At 38.1% G+C, this 26,084-nt stretch overlaps 1 protein-coding gene and 1 pseudogene across 1 annotated transcript in view; both read left to right on the plus strand.

Moving 5' to 3' along the window:
- Nucleotides 1–26,084, plus strand: part of RSBN1 (round spermatid basic protein 1) — a 60,614-nt gene that overhangs the window by 21,057 nt on the left and 13,473 nt on the right. The window lies entirely within an intron of this gene.
- On the plus strand, nt 21,951–22,744 carry LOC102833533 (annotated as a pseudogene).

Here is a 26,084-nt window from a genome sequence, read left to right on the forward strand (position 1 = left end):
GAATGCCTCCAGGTAGATGTGATCAGGAAATGGGCTTCCCTTTTCACTCTTCTTCCTGAGAAGTTTCAAGATACCACTGTTGGTCGTTTTGATGTAATTTAGGATTTAATTTAAAGTCTATTTCCTCTTTTGTCTGCTTGTCCTGCTCCACAATCCCTGTTCAGGCCTTTTTTCTAGTTGGAAACAGTTCAGGGCCGGCTGTGGCCATTTGGTTTTTTTGGCCGTTTGGAAACTCTTTTAAATTTCGAGGAGATCTGTGCGCATGCGTAGTAAAACCCTCCAAGGGTGGGGCTGGGGGGCCCACTAGCTCAGGCACTTCCATAGTCACCAGAATGGAGGTATGCAGATAGCAAGGGACCAATGAACAGCTTCCAAAAGAAAAGAATGGCCACACCTTTATCTCCATGGTTCTGCCAGGTGTCTGTGACTGCTCTGATCCTTCCCCCGTGTGGTCTCACCCAAGATGGCGGCTCCTGGAGCAGCTGAGTGTCCCGGACTAGAAAGCAATAGATTTCTTGCTTCTGCCCCAAACTCCCCCAGCTGTGAGCCTTCCAACCTTCTAAATATTCCTTTATATGTGGTTCAGAGTTCTGGACCATCCCCTGAGCCTGTTTGATCGGGTATTCTGTGTTGTTATTGGTGGCACTCCTTTACTGCACTTCCACCCCATCCGCCATCTTATTTGTTCTCTGGTTTGATTTCTTGACTGTTGCTTCCTTGAGTGTTGATTGTGGCTCAACCAAAATGAAGTCTTTGATAATGTCAGTCTTTTCCCCATTTATCATGAAGTTATTTATTGGTGCAGTTGTTAGGATTTTTGTTGTCTTTACATTGAGATGCAATCCATGCTGAAGCCTGTAGTCTTTGATTTTTATCAGTGAGTATTTTAAGTCCTCTTTACTTCCAGCAAGCAAGGTTGTATCACCTACATATCACAGGTTGTTAATTAGTGTTTCTCCAATCCAGCTGCTTGGATTATTTGTTCAGTATACAGATTGGATAAGTATGGTGAATGGCACACACCACTCCTGATTAAAAACCTTTCTGCATTCCCTTGTTCTATTCCAATGACTGTTTCTTGGTCTATGTACAATTTCCTCATGAGCACAATTTAGTGTTCTGGAATACCCATTTTTTGCAATGTTATCCATAGTTGGTCATGATCCACACAGTCAGAAGTTTTTGCATAATCAATAAAGCGTAAGTAAACGTCTTGTATTTCCTACTTTCAGCCAAGATCCACCTGACATCAGCAATGATGTCACTAGTGCCACATTCTCTTATGAATCTGGCTTGAACTTCAGGCAGTTCCCTATTGATGTACTGTTGCAACTGTTTTTAATTACCTTCAGCAGAATTTTACTTGCATGTGATATTAATGATACTCCTCAATAATATCTGCATTCTATTGGGTCACTTCTCCTTGGAATGTATACAGATCTCTTCCAATCAGTTGGCCAGGTAGCTAGCTGTCTTCCAAATGTCTCCAGTGCTTCATCAGTTTGTTGAAAGATCTTAATTTGTATTCCATGAATTCCTGGACCCTTGGTTTTCTCCAGTGCTTTCTGTGCAGCTTGGGCTTCTTTCTTCAAGTCCTTCAGATCGGTTATTGATCATTATGTTACCTCTAGAAATGGTTGAACATTGACCATGTTGTTGTTAAGTGCCCTTGAGTTGATTTTGACTCATAGTGACCCTTTGTAAGGTTTCCAAGGAGCAGCTTGTAGGTTTGACCTGCCAACCTTGAGAATCAAACCGACCTTAAGGACCAGTGCTTATCCTATAGCATCACATCAGGACTCCCCCATAGAATCCTTTACTAATGCAAGTCTATACTTGAATTTTTTTCTTCAGTTCTTTCTGCTTGAGAAATGCTAAGCATGTTCTTCCTTTTTGGTTTTCTAACTCCAGGTCTTTGCACATTTCATTATAAGCTTGACTGTGTTTTCTTGAGCTGTCCTTTGAAATTTTCTGTTCAACTCTTTACTTCCTCATTTCTTCCATTTGCTTTAGTTTCTGTACACTCAAAAGCAAGTTTCAGAGTCTTTCTGACATGCATTTTAGTCTTTTCTTTCCTTTAAATGACCTTTTGCTTTCGTCCTATATATTGTTCTTGATGGCCCTACAATTCTTCTGGTCTTCGGTCATTAGTATCTAATGCATCGTATCTATTCTTGAGATGGTCTCAATTCAGGTGGGATATATTCAAGGTCATATTTTGACTCTTGTGAACTTGTTTTAATTTTCTTCAGCTTCAGCCTGACCTTGCATATGAGCAGTTGATGGTCCCTTCTACAGTCTGCCCCGGCCTTGTATTGGCTAATGATATTGAATTTCTCTACCATTCTCTATCATCTCTTCCTATGGAGTCCTGGTGTGGTGCCATAGGATAAAGCACCGGACTGCAAAGTCAGTTTGAACCGCAAGGTCAAAATGGACTTGATGGCACTTAACAACACAACAACCATCTCTTCATAAATGTGGTCAGTTTGATTCCTGTATATTTCATCTGGTGAGATTCTGGTTGTTTAAAAAAAGTATTTACAGTGAGTTAGTTGTTGGTCTTGCAAAATTCTGCCAGGTGTTCCTTCAGCAGCATTATTTCTGCTACCCAGACCATATTTGCCAACTACTGGTCCTTCCTCTTTGTTTTCAGCCTTCACATTTTAATCATCAGTAATTATCTATGCATTTTGATTGTATGTTTGATCAATTTCATATTGAAGATGTTAGAATTCTCCAATTTTATCATCGCTGGCTTTAGTGGTTAGTACATTTGTATAATAGTGATATTAATTGGTGTTCCTTGTAGGCATATGGATATTAGCCTTTGACAACACTGTACAAACAGACACTGGAATACAATGCTATTCCTCTTGAATTTTTGTTCCTGACATAGTAAGCCATGATTGTCTGATTTGGAATGTCTAATTCCAGTTCATTTCAGGTTACTAATGCCTATGATAATTGATCTTAATATATTCCATGTTGCGATTACCAATGGATTTTTAAAGCTATTTCTCTTCAATTTGAGTTGTGCCCCATCAGCAAATGAAAGTCCCAAAACCTTTACTCCATTCACTTCATTATGGTGAACTCTACTTTGAGGAGATAGCTCTTCCCCATATGTAGTTTGAGTGCCTTTCAATCTAAGAGGCTAGTCTTCCAAGACTATAGCTGACATTATTTCGCTATTTGTAAGGTGTTTTTTGGACTTGACAGAACTTAACAACAACAACAGCCATTCAGTTCTCCTGCTAACCAGTCTGTCTGAGTCTAGAAGCTCTGCTGAAACATGTCTACCATGGGTGACTCTGCTGGTTTTTAAAGTACTGGTGGCATAGCTTCCAGCGTTACAGCCGCAAGCAAGCCAAGACAATAGGACAAACAGAGGACTGGTGGACATCTAAATATCTGTTATGCCTCTTCTTTAGAACATTGCTACTTAATAGTGTGCTCTATGGCATCACCAGGGAACTTCCTAGAATTGCAGACTCTGAACTCCAACCCGTACCTTCTAAATCAGAATCGTCATTGTAACAGGGTCCCCAGGTGATTTCATGTGTATGGGGTCTCCATGAGTGCAAATTGATTTTACAGAAACTATTAATGATGACATTTATGTTTTCAAATTATTGTAGTGACTGTTTTCAAATTATTGTAGTGACTAGAATTATAGAATCAGCACTGGAATATAAACCACAAGGTCAGCAATTCGAACCCACCAGTTGCTCCTTGGAAACCTTATAACAGGTCAATGTGAATTGGAACTAACTTCAAAGGCACTTAACAACACAATTGCATCTAAATATAGGTGTTTTTCTTTCTTTCTTTTAACATTGGTATATACTTTTTAAAAATTTAAGTATGTTACCTACAGGATAGTAATATTTTTATATCTCAGAGGAAAAATTTCCCATTATTTAGCTTTTTAAAAGCCATGCTGTGCTATTTATAGAACTTCTAAAATACTGTGTTTATCATAATGTCAGTTGGGGAACAATGAACAGATTTCAGCTTTATAAATGTATCTGTTCTAAGCACAGCTTCCTCCTTCCATTTGAAATAGGAAAGAAAAACAATCAAGTTTCAATTTGCACTTGATACTTCAACTGATCTCAGTTTGCTTCATTGGGCATTAGAATATTTGTATGCTGGAGGCACCTTTATAATGCTGAAGGATTACGAAATCTGATTTTAAAATAATCATTAGCTAAAATAGTTTTGACCAAAAAATTCACATTTTTATAGAATCGATGGTCAGTTAATGGAGAAAGATTAGTGTTCACTTGCAGATGTGTATATATAGATATACATAGATGTACATACATACACACACACTTAAGGAGAAAACAAAATTTATAATTTTTTCTTTTTCTGCTTAGGTGTTATGTCGTACAATTATTGGCCAATTGAAAATTTTTTAATGGTTTTAAACTTTCGATTTTGATAGCTTTGCAGTAAGTATGCAATCTTTGGCTCTGGCACTGTGGGTTAACGCACCAGACTGTAAAGCCGTTTGAACTGCAAGGTCAGTGGTTCAAGCTCACCAGCTGCTCCTTGGAAACCCTGTACAGGGTTTCTATGGGTCAGAATGGATTTGACGGCACTTAACAACAACAACCACCTTATAAGAAAGGAGCTCTAGTGGTGTAGTGGTTACAAATCGGTCTGCTCATCTCATGGTCAGCAGTTTGAAACTACCAGCTGTTCTGCAGGAGAAAGATGAGGCTTTCTGCTGCTGTAAAGATTTACAGCCTTGGAAACCCTGTGCAGGGTCGCTATGAGTCAGAACCGACTCCACGGCACATAACAATAACAACAACAACAAAAATACCTTATAAAAGGGAGTCCTGGTGTGGCGCTGTGGGTTAATGCACCAGACTGCAAAGCTGTTTGAACTGTAAGGTCAGTGGTTCAAGCTCACTAGCTGCTCCCCAGAAACTCTCTACAGGGTCGCTATGGGTTGGAATTGACTCAACGGCACTTAACAACAACTTTATAAAAGTAAGGAGCTCTGGTAGCGTAGTGGGCTGCTAACCTCAAGGTCAGCAGTTCAAAATTACCAGTTGTTCTGCAGGAGAAAGATTAGGCTTTCTGCTCCTGTAAAGATTTACAGACTCAGAAACCCTGTACAGGCTCACTATGAGTTGGAACCGACTCCACGGCACACTACCACCACCACCACTACCTTATAAAAGTAGTCCTGGTGTGGCGCTGTGGGTTAATGCTCTGGACTGCAAAGTCGTTTGAACCACATGGTCAGTGGTTCAAGCTCACCAGCTGCTCCCTGGAAACCCTCTACAGGGTCGCTTTGAGTCAGAATTGACTTGATGGCACTTAACCACAACAACCTTATGAAAACCCAATAGTGGGTGATCTCCTAAAGGAATTGTGTTTTCTTATGTTTCTGAATGGTATTAAATCCTGTGTTCTGGTGTGGAACTGTAGATCAGCACCGGACTGTGGTTGAACCACACAGTTGGCAGTTGAAACCCACTAGCTTCTCCTTGGAAACCCTGTACTGGGTCATTATGAGTTGGAAAGGCACTTTACAACAACAAACTTTAATATGCATACAGTTTAGCTGGGAATCTTATTAAAATGCACATTTGATTCTGTAAGTATGGGGCAGAGTTTTATAGTCTAAATTTCAAAAAAAGTTACTTGGTGTTGCTTATGCTGCTGGACTATGGACCACACTTTGAATAATAATAGTTTTTAACTCTGCTGTTACAAAAGAAGATAACAAATACCAAAAAATATATAGTGAAGTTAAATAGGGAGTTTTTAAAATAAATATCACCATGTAAGACTGTTTCTCACGTCTTAACAAATATATAACTGACATGGGTATATGGAGAAGAAAGGTATCTGTCTGACTGTGTTGAGGGAATGGGGAAATGTGCATCTATTAAGTTATGCTTGTTTTGTTTTGTGTATATATACATCATATTGATTGAGGTCTATCACTGAGGAGCACAACTCTGACTTTAAGTGGTGGACTCAAATATACCCGCATTCATGAAGCTGGCACAGGAGCAGTCAGCATTTCTTCTGTTATACTCAAAGCTGACTCAGGAAAATGAAATCTGCCTTTTACTTTATTACTCTATAAATGGTAATGTTCTGTAAGATTGGAGTATGCAATGTTAATGTCTATTGTTCCAGAGAGAAAATATGATATTCCTTATTGTATGTTGGGGTAAGGCCTAAAATGAATTTATTAAATGCTTCCTGATCCAGTGAAGGAGGCTTCCTGCGGAGCCTCTGTAATACATAAGACTATAGGTGGAAGCTTGAACCACATCCAGATCTCCAGAGATGGGAAATTCCCACTTGAAAGGACAAGCAGACCAACCTGGAGTGGCTAGAAGAACAGAAGAAACTTCTTGAAAGAAAGACCTACAGGAAAAATATAAAATAACATAGGCAGACCAACTGTTAATACAAGAACAAGCAACTTGCTTGCCCAGGAAACATCAAGGCAAGTGGTCTGGTCCCCTCAGTGCAAACCCCCTTCCAAGACTAAGACTCAGTGGGAATACACGCTGTGATTGGTGACCACGCTCGACACCGATAAGGGGAAATGAGGGAAAAACAGCAATGAAGTGGCGAGCTAAGCCCTACATTGTTCAGTAGACTTCTGTGAACCCAGCTGGAGACCTCATTGGCCAGCAGTGTGGCAAGACCTGGGGACTCTTGGGCCCAGAGTCAGTGACATAGCCACAGAGGACTAGAGTGGAGAGTGAAGCGTCCAGCTGATGAGAAGAGAAGGCATATGCATAAGAACACCCACATTTGCAGATAATACCCACTTATCCTGGCTTCAGTGACTGGATGATCAGAACTCAACCAGAAGTAAAAAGAAGAAGAGAAAAAAAAAGTATTCTCATACAATTTGATGAACTTGACCTACACCTATGGAAGCAGTAAAAAAAAAAAAAAAACACAAAAGCTTCCTGATCTTTGATTAGTATAATTGACATTTTATATAGTAAATTGGTAGTATTAATTAAGAGAGTGAAATTAGAGTGGTATGTAGCTTGGGAAATAACTAAGAAACCACAATAGTATGCTTTTACCAAAATGTTTTGACACATTGGTATCAACAGTGGGCTCAAACATAACAATGGTTATAAGATGGTACAAGACCAGGCAACATTTTGTTCTGTTTATGTAAGGTTGCTATAAGTTAAAGTCAGCTTCATGTCACTTTTCTTAGTTATCTAGTGCTGCTATGACAGAAATACCGTAAGTGGATAGCTTTAACAAACAAAATTTTATTCTGTCAGTTTAAGAAGCTGCCAATCTAAATTTAGTGTGCCACCTCTAAAGAAAGACTTTCTGTTTGCTCTGGAGGAAGGTCCTTGTGACCGTTTAACATGGTCCAGCATTCCTTAGATATCTGCATGTGTCTTGGCATCAAACTCCTGGGTCTAAGTGGTTCCCTGGATCTAGAGGATATGCTCTGCTCCAAGTTTTTTCTTGGTGGTATTTGGTTCCTCTCTTCAGCTTGCTTCTCTCTTTCTTAACACTTGTAAAATAAAAGGTAATAATGCAAGCCACACCCAGGATAACTCCCCTTACATTATCAGGGCTGTGACCTGAGTAAGGGTATTGCATCCTACCCTAAGGATTTATGGTGTGACGCTGTGGGATAATGCTGGACTGCAAAGTTGGTCTGAATTGCAAGGTCAGCAGTTCAAGCTCACCAGCCACTCCTCAGAAACCCTATACAGGGTCTCCATGGGTCAGAACCAACTCCATGGCCCTTAACAACAATATTCCACCCTGATCTCCTTACTGCTGATTGACTGACTGTATCAGATCACATCATGGAAGATATTTCATCATCACATTACGCAAATTACGTCATTACTAAACCATTGAGATTCATGATCCAGTCAATTTTACACATTTCTTTTTTGGGGGAGGGGGGATGGAGACCCAATTCAGTCAGTAACAACACCTAGCATAGTTTCATGTAGAAAGAGACTATTTTAAAGAGTGTGCTCTTTATGAAATAAAACACCAAAAATGGTGAATTTTTTCCTTTTTTCACTCTGAGTTACAAATAAGCCAAACTCGTTTTCATTCATTCACACTGCTTTTCTATATTCTAAAGAGGGAATGCCTTTCTACTCATAGGTCACAAGGTTAGAAAGATTGCTGGCTAATTTTCCTTTTTATTTTTTTAAAAAACAAAACAACATGAATAGGCTTTTTCCTGCCACGGTTCTGTGGGTTTTACTAAAGGCTGAATTTTCCATAATGATAGTATATCTCTTGCTCCCATGGTGGCCTTGTTGTTATGTGTGTCCAGTCTATTTGACTCATAAGAGACCATGCATAGGGTTTCCAATGAACCACCAAACATGCAGTTAGCAGTCCAGTGCTTATCCTATAGCGCCACATTTTTAAACCTTTTTATTTTAAAATTTATATAGTAAAATTTGCTATTTTTAACCATTTTTGTATCAGTACAATTTTTAATTAATATAAATTATTAATTTAAATCATTAATAAAAAGAACATATCTAAAAATTAATCCAGTACTTCAGAAGCATTTGTATGACTTGCCCAGACACTGAAACAGAATTTGAGATGCAGAACAAGAAACTGAAAACAACTGAAGGCTAATCTTAAGTACTGTTTTAGGAATTATAGAGGGAGACTTTAAACCCAAATGTTTGGGTTACTAGATACCTCTTTTCACTTACAGAAATTATTAAAAAATAAAGGATATTTTATTCCATATATTTACAGCTTTATAGAGGCATAGTTTTCATATGGAGTTTTGTTGTGGCACTTTAGGATAAGCACTGAACTTGTAACCACAAGGTCAGTGGTTCAAACCCACAAGTCATTCCTCGAAAACCCTATAACTCACTATAACTCAGAACTGACTCAACACTTAATGACAATTTTCATATAATAAAGTCCACCTATTTTAAATTGTGAGTATGAGGAGTTTTGGTAAATATGCAGTCAGGCAAATACCATGTTTCTTGACAGTCATTAACCTGGCTCCCAACACAGGAAACTATGGTTGTACTTGGGAATATCCTTTGCAATGTTAATAAAAATACTGAGAACAAACATCCTTGCTGTTTTCTTGATCTTGTTATTATTAAGTGCTGTCCAGCTGACTGATTCACAGTGACTCCTTTTTTCTAGACTGTAACCTTTATGGGAGCAGATCAGCAGGTCTTTTCTTTTGCAGAGCTGCTAGTGTATTTTAATTGCCTGCCTTTCAGTTAGCAACCACATGCTTAACCGCTGTAACTGGGGTTCCTTTATTAGCCATTATTGTTGTGGTTAAGTGCCACAGAGTCAGTTCCAACTCAGAAAGACCCTGTTTAGTTTTCCAAGAAGCTGCTGGTGGGTTTGAACTGCCATTAAGGAAACGCAAATCAAAACCAGCCACTAGAATGCTGGTGGTAATAATAAATTAAAAACAAAAACAAGCAAATATTGGCGAGGATATGGAAAAACTGAAAACATTATACATTGCTTTTGGGCCTATAAAATGATACAACTGCTTAGAAAACAGTCTCACATTTCAAAAATTTATTAACATTGAATTACCATATGACCTAGCAATTGCACTCCTAGGTATATACCCACAAGAAATGAAAATAGGAACTGAGACGTATACTTGTATGCCAGAGTTCATAGCAGCATTGTTAAAGATGGAAGCAATGAAAATATCCATTAACAGATGGATGGATAGATAAAATGTGATATATACGTTCAATGGATTAGTTAAACTATAAAGATAAGTTCTGATAATTGTTACAACATTGATGAACCTTGAAAGCATTATGCTAAGTGAAATAAAGGACAAATACTGCACAATTCCACTTACATGAAATATCTACACCAGGTATGTTTAGTGGGACATAGTAAATGAAACCTTACGAGGGATTGGGCAATGGAAGAATAAGGAGTTCCTACTTAATGTGCACTAATTTTCTGTGTGGAAGTGATGAAAACATTAGAAACAGAGCAATGGTATTTGCAATTGCACAAAGATGATTTTGACCACAATTCAATTTAGCTACATATAAGGGACCTTAAAAAGTGTAGGGAACAATGGAATTAAAAGGTAATGGAATTTTTCCATGAACTTCTTGAAGCTCCTTGTATTAGTAACAAAGAAATCTGTTAAAACCTTAATTCATGGGCATTAAGCAACACATTTCTAGTTAACGACTAAAGTAAACCTATTTAAAAAGGAAGAGATATCTCAATATGAAATAAAAACACAACATAGCAAAATTTGTGGAATGCAGCTAATGAAGACTTTTAAAGAAATTTCTAGCTTTACATGGATATATTAAGGAAGAAAGGCATAAAAATAGTAATCTAAGCTTCCACTAGAAGATCAAGAAGTAAAAAGAAAAACGGAACCCAATGCAAATAGAAAGGGTAAGATCAGAGCAGATATCAGTAAAATAGAAATAGTTCCAAAAGGAGGAGGAAAAAAAATCAGTGGAATAAGAAAGTGAATTATTTAAAATATCAACAAAGATGACATAACTTCAGTTAGACTAATCAAATCAAAATAGGCATGAATTACATATAACAAATGAAAGGTAGCCATCACTATAGATGACATAAAAATTAAAAGGAAATAACTATTATAAATGACTTTATGCTGAAAGAATTGATAAATGGAAGGTATCTTGAAAATACCAAAACCAATGGAAGAAGGAATTGTTGTGCCATCAAATCAATTCTTACTCATATCGACCCTATATATAGGGTTTCCAAGGAGCAGCTGGTGGATTTGAACCTTTCAATTCTAATTGCCAACCTTTCAGTTAAGTGCCGACATGATGGCACTTAACAACCTTGGGTTAGCAGTCTAGTGCTAATCCTACAGCACCACATCAGGACTCCAAAGAAGGAATGTTGCTGTTGTTAAGTGCCGGCAAATCTATTCCAACCCATGGTGTTCCTGTATAGGGTTTCCAAGGAGCAGCTGGTGAGCTTGAACTGCCAACCTTGCAATTCAGATGACTTTGCAGTCTGATGCATTAGCCCATAGCGCCACACCAGGGCTCCAAAGAAGGAATAGTCAGTTTGAATTTAATTTTTTTTTCAAGTAAATCAAATTCATTAATAATCTTCCCACAAAGAAAAGTATAGCCTAAATTGCCCCACTGGTGAATTATGTCAAACATTTAAAGAAATAATAACATCAATCCTATACGTCCTCTTTCTGAAACTAGAAAGGGAAGAGATACTTACATGCTCATTGTTTAAAGCTAATACTCTGAAACCAAAAGCATCCCAAGAAAACAAAATGATGGACCAGTATCTTTCATGAACACAGATTTGAAAATTCCTAGCAAATTATTAGTAAATCAAACCCAGAAATTTAGGAGTTTAAGTTAATAAAATCAATACAATAAGAAAAAAAAATATTTCAATAGCTCTAGAAAAAGTATTTAATATAATTCAACACTCTGCAAACAAGAAATGGAAAAGGATTTCTTCAGTTTGGTAAAGGGTATTCAGGACCTACTATAGCTAACTTCATACTCTAATGGTGAAAAGTTAAATTACACTGTGGGTTAGATATTAGGCTACATGCTGCAAGGTTGGTGGTTCAAATCTACTAGCTTTTCAGGAGAAAGATGAGGCTGACTGCTCCCATAAAGATCTATAGTCTAGGAAACCCTATATAAGGTGACTGGGGGTATGATCACTAGGAGTCTGTTATCTGTGGTGGTGACTTTATGTTGCTGTGATGCTGGAAGCTGTGTGACTGGCATTTTAAATACTAGCAAGGTTTCAGTGGAGCTGTCAGACTAAGACCTGGAAGGAGAGGCACACTACTTCTGAATGGTTAGCTATAGAAAATTTAGGAATAGCAGAACACTGTCAGATACAGTGCTAGAAAAATTCTCCCAACTTCTTTCATCAGAAATTGATCAGACTTGCCATCAGAATAATTGCTGGTGGTTGGGATATACAAGTTTGAAACAAAGAGGAAGGATCAGTAATAGGAAAATATGGCCTTGGTAATAGAAATTATGCTAGAGACCACATAATAGAATTTTGAAAGGCCAATACACAGGGTTGCTAAGAGTTGGAACTGACACAACGGCACTTAACAACAACAACAATGAATTAGTCACTGAAAATACCTTTTTTAAACATGAAAGGTGGTCATATACAGGGACCTCACCAGATGGAATACACAGGAATCAAAATGACTACATCTGTGGGAAGAGACGATAGAAAAGCTGAGTATCATTAGCCAAAATAAGACCAGTAAACCGACTGCAGAACAGACCATCAATTCTGATATGCAAGTTCAGTCTGAAATTTAAAGCAAGTTCGCAAGAGCCAAAATATGACCTTGAATATATCTTACCTCAATTTGGAGACCATCTCAAGAACAGCTTTGATTCATTAGACACTAATGACACAGAAGAGTTGTTGACGACATCAAAAACATCATACTGGAAAAAAGCAAAAGGTCATTACAGGACAGGAGAAAAAGAAAAAAAACCAAAGTGGATTTCAGAAGTGACTCTGAAACTTGTTCTTGAGCATAGAGAAGCTAAAGAGACTGGAAGAAATGATGAAGTCAACTGAACAGAAAAATTTAAAGGATAGCTCAAGAAGACAAAGGAAAGTAATGAAATGTGCAGAGAGACCTGGAGTAAGAAAACCAAAACGGAAGAACACAGCATTTCTCAAGCTGAAAAAAACTAAAGAAATATGCAAGCCTTAACTTGCAATGTTGATGGATTCTAAGGGTAAAATACTGAATGATGCTGGAGACATCAAAAGGTGGAAGGAATACACAGTCATTGTAACAAAAAGAATTCGTTGGTGTTCAGTCATCTTTAAGAGGTGCTGTATGATCAAGATCCGATGGTACTGAAGAAGTTCAAGCAGCACTGAAGGCATTGGTGAAAAATAAGCCTCCAAGAATTGGCGGAATACAAATTGAAATGTTTCAACAAACTGATAACAGCATTGGAGGCGCGCACTGGCCTATGTCAAGAACTTTGGAAGATAAGTTACCTGGCCAACTGATTTGAAGAGATCCATATTTTTGCCCTTTCCAAAGAACAATGACCAAATGTAATATAGAAATCATTGTGTATTATCATTAATATCGCATGCAAATAAAATTTCTGCTAAAGATAATTAAAATTAAAAGATAATCAGATGATACAACCTTGCTTACTGAAAGCATAGAGGACTTAAAATACTGAAGATCAAAGCCTTCGATATAAAAACAAAAATCCTCACCACTGGACCTAAAAAACAACATCTATATAAATGGAGAAAAGACTGAAGTATTCAAAAACTTCATTTTGCTCAGATCAACCATCAGCACTTAGGGAAGCAGGAGTCAAATCAAATGACATAATGCATTAGGCATATCTGCTACACAAGACCTCTTTAATATGTTGAAGAGCAAAGATGTCAGTTTGAGGACTAAGGTATGCCTGAGTCAAGCCATGGCATTTTCAGTAACCTCATATGCATGTGAAGTTTGGAGAGCGAATAAGGAAGACTGTAGAAGAATTGATACATTTGAGTTATGGTGTTGGAGGAGACTATTAAAGTACCATGGACTGCCAAAAGAACAAACCAATCTGTGTTGGAAGTACAGCCAGATGGCCAAACTTAATCTTTCATACTTTGGACATATTATCACTGGGACCAATCCCTGAAGAAGGATATCATGTTTGATAAAGTGGAGGGTTGGAGAAAAAGAGGAAGAGCCCCAAGGAGATGGATTGGCACAGTGGCAGCAGCAATGGGTTCAAATGTAGCAATGATTATGAGGTTGGTTAGGACCAGACAATGTTTCTATCTTGTGCATAGGGTCACTAATGAGTCAGTATCAAATTGATGGCACCTAACAACAACAGCGTGGTGTGGTGCTGTGGTTTAATGCGCGAGACTGCAAAGCCATTTGAACTACAAGCTTTGCGATTCAAGCTCACCAGCTGCTCCTCGGAAACCCTATACAGAGTTGCTATGGGTCGGAATCAACTCGACAGCTCTTAACAACAACAACAACATCAATAAGGAGCCCTTGTAGTGTAGTAGGTTACCAGTTGCATTGCTAACCAAAAGCCCAGCAGTTCAGGAGAAAGATCAGACTTTCTGCTCCCATAAAGATTTACAGCCTTGGAAAGCTACACAGGGTTGCTATCAGTTGGAGCCTACTGAATAGCACACAGCCACCACCACCACCACCAGCAGCAGCTGCACAGGAGAAAGAAACAGTCTGTTTCCATAATAGCCTTGGAAACCCTATGGGACAGTTCTAATTTGTCTCAATGAGTCAGAAGACTTGAAAGTAAAGGTTTTGTTTTGTTTTTATATATAAAATAGTTTCTTTCAGACCAATGACCTTGATTTTTTTTCTGGACATAGAATTTTTGCTGGACAATATGTTTTCTTTTACTAAATATATTATGGAGTCCTGGTGTGGCACTGCAGGATAATGCACTGGACTGCAAGGTCAGTTTGAGTTGCAAAGTCGGTGGTTCAAACCAGCTGAATCAATGGGGCTTAACAACAATGAATATTTTATGGAGTCCCGGTTTGGCCCTGGATAAGCACTGGACTGCATGGTTGGTGGTTTAAACTCAACTAGCCACTCCTTGGAAGCCCCATACAAGGCTTCTGTGAGTTGGAACCAACTCAACAGCACTTAAGAACAACAACAAATAAAGAGCCTTGGTAGTACAGTGGGTTACCTGTTGACCAGCTAACTGCAAGGTCAGCAGTTGGAATATACCAGCTTCTCTTAGAGTGAAAGATAAGGCTTTTTGCTCCTGTAAAGACTTAGCTTCGGAAACCCTTTATAGAGTCAGAACAGATTTAGTGAAATACAACTACCACCACCAAATATGTTTAACTATTGCCTTCTGGCCTTTATGATTTTTATGAGAATTCAGTCATTAGTCTTAGCATGGATCTTTTATAGGTGATGAGTCACTTCTCTGGTTTTTTTTTGGTCTTTATGAGTTTATTCTACTTGGACTTTTGTTGAGTTGCTTAAATATGTAGATTCATGTCTTTAATAAAATTTGGAAAGTTTTTGACAACTATTCCTTCAAAAGCATCCTTTCCCTTTTGTTCTACCTTCTCCTTTTGGGATCCCAGAATGCCTTTATTGGTCTATTTGATGGTATCCTACATGTCCATTAGGCCCTGTCCACTTTTCTTAATTCTTTGGTCTTTCTCCTTCACAAACTAAATAATTTTACTTGTTCAGTTTTAAAGTTTGCTGATTCTTTTCTCTTACTGATGAAATCTGTTGTTGGACCTATTAAAGGCTCCCCCCCCCCCCCCAAGTTACTGTACTTTTCAGCTCCAGAATTTCTAGTTGGTTTCTTTTATTAATATTTACCTCTTTACTGATACGTTCATTTTTTCACAGATGGTTTTTCTGTTTTACTTGATTTATTGACCGTGTTCTCCTTTACCTTTCTGAATTTGCCTAAGACAGTTGATTTGTATCTACAAGACATGTGTTTGTCGTTTGTCTTGTAGATACTGTTTGTATCTACAAGACATGTGTTTGTCGTTTGTCTTGTAGATACTGTTCAAAACCAGCAAGTGTTGGTAGAAAGATGAGATTGTCTGCTTTAGTAAATAAACTCTCATAAACCCTCTGGAGCATTTCTACTCGGTTCTATAGAGTCACTATGAATTGGAATCCAACTGATGGCAATATGGACACTGATGTCCTTTGTTGTTGTCAAGTGCCGTCGAGTTGATTCCAACCCATAGCGACCCTGTATAAGGTTTCCAAGGAGCACCTGGTGAGCTTGAACCACCGACCTTGCAGTTTAAACTGCTTTGCAGTCTGGCGCATTAACCCACAGCGCCACACTAGGACTCCATTAGTTAGCATGTCCTTTAGTTAGGACTAATTTTCCTATATTGTTTCTGTGCTAATTTCTTTCTCTTTATTTTCACTGTTCTTTCTTTCTTCTTAAGAATTGCATGCTAGCTGTACTTCTTGATTGAACTTCTAATTTTCCTACGTTTCTTCTATCATATTTTTCTTTACCTTTTCTGCTTTCTGGGAGATTTAACTTTTTAAAAATGTTTTTATTGTGACTTGAGTGATGGTTTACATGGGAGAACATTGGTTTTACACTTGTTTCATTGCAATGATTATAATTTTATTACATGCTCTTCTGTGCATCATCATTCAATAGTATTTTTGCTTCTATTCCCTCTGTTTTTTGTTTTCTGGGATATACACAAAAACACTCAGGAATATATAATCATTTAAACAACCAAAGGTCACATTCTGTAAGCCTGCTTCAAGATTTAACTATCTTTTATTGTGTAGAACTTATTACAGTTAAAATGTTTGAATTTGAGTTCACAGTTTTCTTTTTTATAAATGGTATTATTGTTCATGAAAGCAATATTAAATTTTAATTTATATTATACTTAAGAGTCCAAATGTGGTACTGTAGGATAAGTATTGGACGGCTAACTACAAGGTTGGCAGTTCAGATCTACCAGCTGCTCTTCAGAAACCATATACAGGGTTTCTATGAGTTGTAACTGACTCAGAGGCACTTAACAACATTATACCTGTTTTGAAAATTTAGTTTATTCTCTTAAGTTGTCTGTTTAGTCTTTTATTTCTGTTAGCGGTTGTTTTCAAATTTCTGATGGTCTGTTCATATTTAAACATGAGTCAATACCAAACCAATTAGAAATTATGTGAGCACATAGCTGGGGCTTATCACTTGATGTCTGGGTAGGGATTTGACCATATTATTGGAAGTAACTGCATTTATAAACATTTAGAGATCTTTTCTCTGTGGCTCTTAATTTCTACAGCTTCGAATCTACCACTTAAAAAAAAAATTGCCACTTGTGTTATATAGGTTAGATCCGAGTCTGTCAGAATACAGGTAGTTCAGTTATGGAATGGGTATGTGATTTTATTGGCAATATAATGGAAATTTATTTAAATCTCCTCTTTAAGTACAGTGACTCTCCCAATATTTGTACCTTTTTACTTTGTGCTTGCAGTCATTTAAGTTCAGTCTCTACAAAATCGGATACAAACAGGAGTATAGGGTGAGGTGTTGGAAGGTTAAGGGAAAAAGTCTGATTCTTATACAGATTTTAAACCTATCTCCTTTTCTTTTGTTTGCTTGCTCTGTGCCCAGCTGTCTGTGATTCTTAGCCTTTCTTTGTTCTGTAGCACAAACTGGAGTATCTGGGCTGTACAAACAGTTAACATGTTTAGTTATTAACTGAAAGGTTGGAGGTTTGAATTTACCCAGAGGTAATCTACTTCTCAAAATTCAGCCATTGAAAATTATGTAACCCAAATCTACTATGGCAAATACAAGTTAGAATCAATTCTATAGCAGCTGGTTTAGTTATGTTTAATTAAGTGCTATTAGTCTTAAGCTGTGTACAATTTAAATATGTACTTAAATCAGGGGAATGAATGTACTGGTTGACTTTATCAGTGTGGCAAGGGGGATGGATATTCTGCCAAAACAGCATAGTGGGTATGCAATGGAGAAGGTAAAATGGATAGTGAGGACCTTAAGAGGGCATTGACTAGAGGATGACCTCAGATATGAAAGTTTGTCGTTACGGGGTTTCTTAGATGCCTGTATGCAGACAGGAAAATAGCCAGTAGTTATGGAGCTGTGATAATTGAAAAAATGAGGTCTGAAAGACTCAAGGTAGGAAGACATGCCAAACGAAAAGCCCAGGTGGTAGAAGTGACCTTGGACTACAGAAGATTACTACTTGAGAGAGAAAGCTTTGTATGGAAGGTGTGGGGACAGAGAGGTTGACTACTGAGAGAACTCTGACCTGATTTACTTTATTTTTCTTAGAGAAAATAAAAGTCATATGGTGAATGTAAAGGAAATGAGTCAAAAATATGAAGAGTGGTTACTGGAAAACAAACTTAGACAAGTAGGAGATTGCCAGGTGGTATTGAGACTGCACCAGAAATTAGAAGTTAATTCTTGGTGGCACCATTACACAGTTTAGGTATTTTTTCTTGCCCATCACCTAGCAGTGTATAGCAGTTTAGGTGCAGGAAAAGGTATGGTTAGAATGATTCAGGCTTGGGGATTACAGGCCAGGTTGGTGGAAAGAGAATGGAATGTGAGAAGTGTTTATGAGAAAGGAATAAATCAAAAGGTCTAGGCTGGATATGCAAGGAAGTGAAAAAAAAACAGGAGGGGACTGATACTAAGTGGAGAAAAATTAGGTAAAGAAAACCAGGTTACTGTAAGTGAAATTAAAAGAAAGGTTGTAGTTTTTCTAATGCCTTCTTCCAACTAGTCTAATTTAGCTTGCTTTTCAAATAAGCCCTGTATGTTTCACAATCCAGTCCTGGTATGTTGTAGCATATTTATTTACATTGTAGCTCTTTTGCCACTAACAAAAAAATGAATAGTGTGGGTAATTCTTTAGTACTCATGGATACAACATTGGTATGTGTCATAATTTCCATAAAGGTGTGAACCTGAAGAGCGTCATACGTCGAGAAATATTTTTGTACATAGCTTTTCTTTGTATACAGATGAAGGTAAACATGTTGGCCTAGACAGAACTATGAGATCATCAAAGTTTGCTAATCTTTCATGGTCTTAGCTCACCCTATCTTTTTCTTCTGTAGTTCCCTCTGGTTCCATTTTCAGGTATTCTTTCTTTTTCCAAATAGGAAGAGCATGCACTATGCTTCCTGTTGGTAAGTGCCATTGAGGTGGTTCCAACTCATAATGACCCTGTATAGGGTTTTCAGTTTGCTGCTTGCTGATGGGCTTGGACTTCTAATCATGCAGTTAACAGTGTAGTGCTTTTCCTACAGCACCATACCAGGATTGCTTATACTTACTAGATAAGTTAAAAAGTATTGCTACTAGGCTTCCAATTCTTCCATGTACCTATTTATTCTAAACAAAACATTTTAAACATGTCTCTGTGTGTGGTCAGTGGATGGCTGCAGAAAAGTTCTCTCAGAAATACAGTTGTCTTAGTCTTCCTAGGATGCCTTCAAAAAAAAAAAAAAAGTGCAAAGTGCATTCTGAGGGAATCTGCTGGGCCAGTTAAATCCAAGACAGAGAGGTCACTCAGAAAGTTATGGTAACTATTTTGGGGTTTCCCAAGGGGAAATCTTGACAGACTTTTTCAAAGGACACAGGATGATCATAGGGGCTGATGATGAAGTTTTGAGAACGCTGAAAACTGTGTTGGTGAGAAAAAAGCCAGGAAGTTTGCACCAAGGAATTGTTTTCCCATCACAACAATGCACCTGCTCGTTCTTTAAGAGAAGCGAGACTTTCCTACAAGAATTTCATTAGGAAACCTTTTCCATTCACTATACAGCTCTGATCTTATCCTTTCAAACTTTTTGTTCTCCAAACTCAACATTTAAAAGGAACACTGTGAATCCCTCGAGGATGCCAAAACTGCCATTTTGATGTGATGTAATTCAAAGAACACAAAATTCTTTTGAGTAAGGGTTAAAAAAATCTCATTTTTGTCAAGTTGATTCCAACTCATAATGACACTATATTAGAGAGTAGAATTGCCCCATCAGTTTTCCAAGGTTGTAATCTTTCTGGAAGCAGACTGCCACATCTTTCTCCCTCAGGGTGACTGATGGGTTTGAACTGACATTTCTGTTAGCAGCTGAATACTTAACCACTGGATCACTAGGAATCCTTTTGGGGAAATGTTTGAGAGGTAGAAACACTACTCAGAATTGTATAGACCTGTCTGGAGGCTATATCAAGAAATAGTAGCTTCACATTTTGATATTTTTGTTTCATAAAGGGCACTATGATTTTGTAGCAATACTTTTTTGACTTACCTTTGTCATATGTTAACTGTCTAGGTATCTGCATTTTTAACTTGTCTTTAAATTCAGTGCTATTAAATTTCTTAGTATATGAATGAGGTAAACTTGGAGTAATATGAAATACAGTATGAATCTAGTCTCACTTTGTATGCAAAAGATAAACTGATGTGAATTCCTTCATATTGACAGTGCATTGAAAGTTATCAGGCCAGGTAATTTAAAAACTGCCACTTGACAGTGTACTTCTTCAGAATTGGTCTTAAGTTTTGGGAGCTTTAAATTACGCTAGGTGTTTATTGCTACAGTCACCCCAATCAGTGTCATGAGCCGTATAGATTAATAGGATTTTAAAAAATAGAGACATTTCTGGTAATTGAGCAAAGGTAAGGAGGTGTTTAAAGGATACTGATGTTTTTTATTACCCAAGAAAGTGTATGCTTCCCTGGAGGACTAGACAGATGCACTAAATGGAACCTCTGCAACAAAGCTATGGGAAACCAAATGAAACAGACACAGATGAAAATTCTGGAACCCTGAACTTCAGAGGAAAAGTTAGAGAAGTAGATTGAGTGCTTGCTGGGAGGAAGAGGCTGAGCAGGGATAGTGAGAGAGGGAGACTGACTGGTGAACAGCCTGCCAGACACAGTGTGATCTTGTGAGTAGCTTTGGCAATAGAGGCAGGACTGGCAGAGTTGATTCACATGGATGGTGAGAAAGGTACAATTCCTTCTTTTTCCTTACACTCACCTGGTGGCTGGAGATGTGGCCAGCTTCTACCCTTATCCATCCCCAGCTCCAACCCTGCTGTAAAGGGGTTTGGAGCCATGTGGTTGGGAACCAAGCTACTGTGAGGCAGGGGCCGCTTTGATGTACTTGTTTGGTGCCTGGATTCAGGTGGGCTTGACTTCAGACCTACAGAACCCACAGAGCCATCAGACTAATATTTAACTACTATCCCTAGCTGCCCTGTTGTCCTAACAGACACTGAAACCAGCTACATCAAGGGTCTCCATAAACTATTTCCGGATAGAGTGCCCTGAACACAGATAATACCGAGGCCAATAGAAACTCCATTTAGGGCCAGGAACTCTGCTGACACATCTCTCCCATACCTACCTCATGAGCTTTGGGGCTTGTAGAAGTCCCCTAGAATTTTCTCCTCTCTGGGTCCAAGAGCTGCACTGTTGTTTTGTTTTTTCCCTTTTGTTATTTCAGTTTTTGTTTATTCTTTCTCCTCCTCCTTCTCTTTCCATTCCCTTGAATGTTTTCCTTTCTATCAGCTATTGTTTTTCTTTCTTTACTTCTGCTTCTCATTTCCCCTCTTCTTCCCCACCCCCTTTTGATCTTTCTTTACTACGCTACCATCTTTCTCTTTTCATCTTCCTTCTCCCTGGTTTTTCTAAGGTTTTAATTTTTTTCTCCTGCCTTTTATTTTCTCTTCTGTAGCTCCATATCCCTGTCCATTGTTTGTCTTTATAGTTAATTATATTCTCTTTTTCTAATTGCTGCTTGTTTTTATTTCTTTTTTTCTCATTACTATATTCTCTATCCACTGTTGGTTCCTTGTTTGTTTATTCCATTTTCCTGAAGAGAAACAGCAACTTTTTAGCCCAGCCACCCTCTTCAGCACCACCCACTGGGCAAGAGCCAATACCAGCTTCTATACCACCTGATCAATGATAGACAGCAGCAACCACCAGTCAAAGCCATCCCAAACTGAAGTGTATGACCAGTGAATAACAGTGTACACGCTTTCATTCTCACAACAGGAGACAGAGCCTAAGAACACATCCACATTCAAACATCAATTAAATACAACTCATGTGGCTCTGTAGGATAAGCACTGGACCACAAGGTAGATTTGAACCACAAGGTAGGCAGTTCAAACTCATCAACTGGCTCCTTAGAAATCCATACAGGGTTGTTAAGAGTTGGGACCAACTCAACAACACATAACAACAATAATTACAATGACAACCCTGCAATTCCCTGGAGACAATAGACAACTTTAGCTCACATAAAGAAACGAGAGAATGACTCAAATGACCAAAATGCAAAGCCACAAAATGTTTTTGAAGAAGAAAAGGAAATGGAGTTCCTCTATGCCTGGGAACATGGCAATGGTTATGATTGCAGCCTCAAGCAGAGCACTAGTGTGGCTGGTGCTGAGCCTCTGCTGAGAGGAGTCTGGGTATGATTCCAGCTGTGTCTTGGAGCTGGCAGCACTGGCGTGGTGTGTGAGCTCAGCCTCGCTCACTATCCGGCACAGTTATCGTGGACTGCTGCTAGAAGTTACCACTGGCAGGGGAGGACAAGGAGCCATGGTGCACCTGCAACATCATTTCTACAAGCTGGTGGAGAACACAAAACATCAGCCCAAAAAGAACCTGGAACTCACCCTCATGCAGTCTGTGGAGGAACTTGAGTCCGAAGTAACCTGGACTCAGTAAAGAAATTTGTTGGCTGAAATCAACTCCTTCCTCAAGGAGGAAGCTATTTGAAAAGGAGAAATTGTTGAGGTAAGAAGGAAACTTAAAGATGATCCAGACACAGGCAAAGGTGGTGACGGTGAATTTCTGAGGAGCTGTCACATGAAAGGTGATAACAAATGAGGTCAAATGAGAGCTAAAGCCGAAATAGTTGCCTGCCACTTCTTCAAGCGTCTTTTTGTGGTAGCTCCCCATGCAGTAAATTTACCAGTAGAACCCATCACACAGTGGGGTGAGTACTGACTGGTGTTAGGTGATGGTAAATGGACTTGACACTGTGAGGGTGACCATGTCTGTGGTGAACTTTGAGAGGTCAAAGACCAAAAGATAAAAGTATTAGTTAGCTCATCAGGCTGCCAAAGAAATGACCTCCCAAAGCTCACAAATGCTCTGACCTATCCTTCCTCCAAGGCAGCCAAGTAACTTCAATACTCCAGTGTTCTACAAAGCAGAATCAGAGAAGCAGTGCAATAGAGATAGACCAGCAGCCTGATCTCGCTTCCAGTGCTGACTGAATATAGAATTTTAGAGTCCATTTTAGGGACATCAGACTAAATTGTACATCCATGTTTCACTCTCTATATTCACCATCTCCATCTTGGACTTTCGTCATGTTCTTCTTTGTTAGGACAGTCCTGCTCTAGGAGTGCCAAGCTGTAAGTTTGATGAGTTGGACATCAATGGACAGAAGCGGTCCTGATCCCATCTAGTGTCTTCTCCATTGGAACTCATTGGAACTAAAAAGAGCTAGGCCATTGTCTAGTACTTAGCTTATTTATTCTCAGCACACAAACCAAACATTTGTTTATCAAACAGAAATAGAGGTAATGTTCTTTTTTTTAAAATAATAATAATAATGAAACTTAAAAAGAATTCCAAAAGAATGATACTTGGATATCTTCAAAAGATTGACTGAAAGATTGAGGAAAGTAAGGAGGAGAGTACAGCAAAAAACTTTAAAGGAATTCAGAAAAACAGTACAGAACAGACAAGATAAATGCAAATTTTGAAATAATACAGAATTTGAGATTATAAATCCAGAGGATTAATACTAGAATTTCAAAAATGGACAATACATTGAAAGGGCAAAGGAGTAGGTGCGAAGCAACGGAAGCCCAAATTAGTGAGCTTAAAGATCAGTCACTCAATACAAGTATGCTAGAAGAACAATCAGGAAAAAGAATGAAAAAAATCTGAAGAAAGCATTAGAGTTTGCCATGAAATGGAACCAATTTATGGGTGATCAGAATTCCAGAACAGAAAAAGACAATAAAAAGCACAGAGAAATTGTCAAAGAATTGTTGGAATTATGAAACACAAGATGATAAGCATACAAGAAGCCAAATGAACTCTAAACAGGATAGATCCCCAAAGAAAATCACTTAGACATATCATAATCAAACTTTCTAAAACCAAAGACAAAGAAAGAATCATGAGAGCCAGCTTGGGGAATATGACAAGTTACCTACAAAGGAGAACCAATAAGACTAAGCTTTGATTTCTCAGCAGAAACCATGTAGGCAAGAAGCAGTGAGATTACATGTACAAAACTGATAGAAAATAACTATCCCTTCAATACAACAGCAAAATTAGGACATTTCCAGATAAACAGAAAATAAAGGAAGTTGTAATTATGAGACAAACTTTTACAAAAATTGCTAAAGGGTGTTCTTTGGATTGAGAACCAACAACAGCAGACAACAACCTGAGATTATCATTCATGGCAACACTACTCAGAACTCAATCCAGATAGAGAAATACTTAAAGTCAGGATGGCTGAGTGGTCTAAGGTACCAAACTCAAGCTTTGCTTCCCCTATTCGAGGGTTTCTGGTCTCCAAGTGGAAGCATGATTTAAATCCCACTTCTGACACAATGTATGGAGTCTTTGTGTGTGGCACTGTAGGATAAGCACTAGAATGCTAACCAAAATGTTGGTGGTTCAATACCACCAGTTACTCTTCAGACACCCTATATAGGGTTGCTATGAGTTGGAATTGACTTGACTGCAGTTAACAACAACAAAGTAAAACAAACCTACAAGACTGAAAATAGGAAACTTGTTGTTGTTGTTGTTGTTAAGTGCCTTCGAGTCGGAGCCGACCCATAGCGACCCTGTACAGGGTTTCCGAGGGTGTAAATCCTTACGGGAGTAGAAAGCCTCATCTTTCTCCCGCGGAGCGGCTGGTAGTTTCGAACCACTGACCTTAAGGTTCGCAGCCCGATTTGTAACCACTACGCTACCAGAGCTCCTTGAAAATAGGAAACTAGAGATAATCAATTTATAATGAACTACAACGCTAAAAGAAGGAATAGTGTAGATACGGAACTTCCAAATGACAAGGAAGTCATGTAGATTTCAAGATAAAACTGACTTTTAAATAGGGAAATTGATAATTACAGGGTAACCACTGTAATAAAAAAGTCAGAAAGATTTAGTAAGCATTAACACAACAGAAATGAAAATGAAAAGAAAATCCACAAACAAAATGGCAACTCAGTGTAGAAAATTATGTAAAGAAACCAGCAGCATCACATAAAAATACACAGCAAAATGACAGCAATCCATTAACACCTGTTGATAATTACACTGAATAGAGACAGAGCAGATTGAACAAGAAAACAGAATGCTTCAATATGCTGTCTGTAAGAAACACATCAATAAGATGGTGAAAGCCTAAATGCCCATTAACAGAAGAATGGTTAAATAAATTTTGGTACATACACACATTGGAATACTACAAAATGCTGAAGAGTAACGATGAATCTGCAAAGCACCTCACAACATGGATGAAGCTGGAGGACACTATGCTGAGTGAAATTAGTCAATCATAAAAGGGCGATACACTAAATGTTGTAAAAGTTAGAAAAGGTTTTCTTGATAAACAAAAATTTATGATGGCTACAGGGGGCGGGAGAGAAACTTATTCACGGGCTAGAGGATAAGAAACATGTTAGTTAGCATGGGTGACAGGGCAAGCAGTGTACAATGAGAGGTTAGAAGAAAGATGAATGTAGCAGGAAATGAGGAAAGCAAAAGTTAAAGTGAATCGAGATTAACACTGTTAACTGATGGTACATGGGGGGAATTACAATCATTGTAATGAAACCAAGTATATGATTTGCTGAACATAAAACTGATAATCTGCTTTGTAAACCTTTACTCAATTCACAATAAAACATTGAGAAAAAAAAAAAAAAAGTAAAGAAAGTATATGCTTCCTAGAACTGGTACTAAAGAATTGGTGGTGGTAGTAAGTGCTGTCAAGTCAGTTCTGAATCATGGTCACCCTGTATAGGGTTTTTGAGGCTTTAAATCTTTGCAAAAGCAGAAAAACTTTATCTTTCTCCAGTGGAACGGCTTGCAAGTTCGACCTGAGGACCTTGTGGTTCGTAGTCCAGTGGAGCCACCATTTAAATCTGCTTTAGTTGTTTTAAGGTAATTAGCTAAGAAAGGTTAGAATCACATTTAGAAGAATTTCCTTTCTTTCCTCTTCGTTATGATTATACCCCATTATGATCCCCTTTCTGGTGCTACATCCCATTACTTTGCATAGCATGACTATACAAATGTGTGCAAGTTAACTCATACATATATATCCATGTTAATTCTGGCTTGAGTCATATTGCTTAAAAATCTCCTAAGATGTTTTAGGAGAAAAAAAAAATCTGTAAGGAATTGAGAGCCTTCCATGATTTGAGAACAAGATTGAATATCTTGTTTTTCTCTGTGTA

The sequence above is a fragment of the Chrysochloris asiatica genome, unplaced genomic scaffold, assembly GCF_000296735.1.
Source record: "Chrysochloris asiatica unplaced genomic scaffold, ChrAsi1.0 scaffold00085, whole genome shotgun sequence".
Classification (NCBI taxonomy): domain Eukaryota; kingdom Metazoa; phylum Chordata; class Mammalia; order Afrosoricida; family Chrysochloridae; genus Chrysochloris; species Chrysochloris asiatica.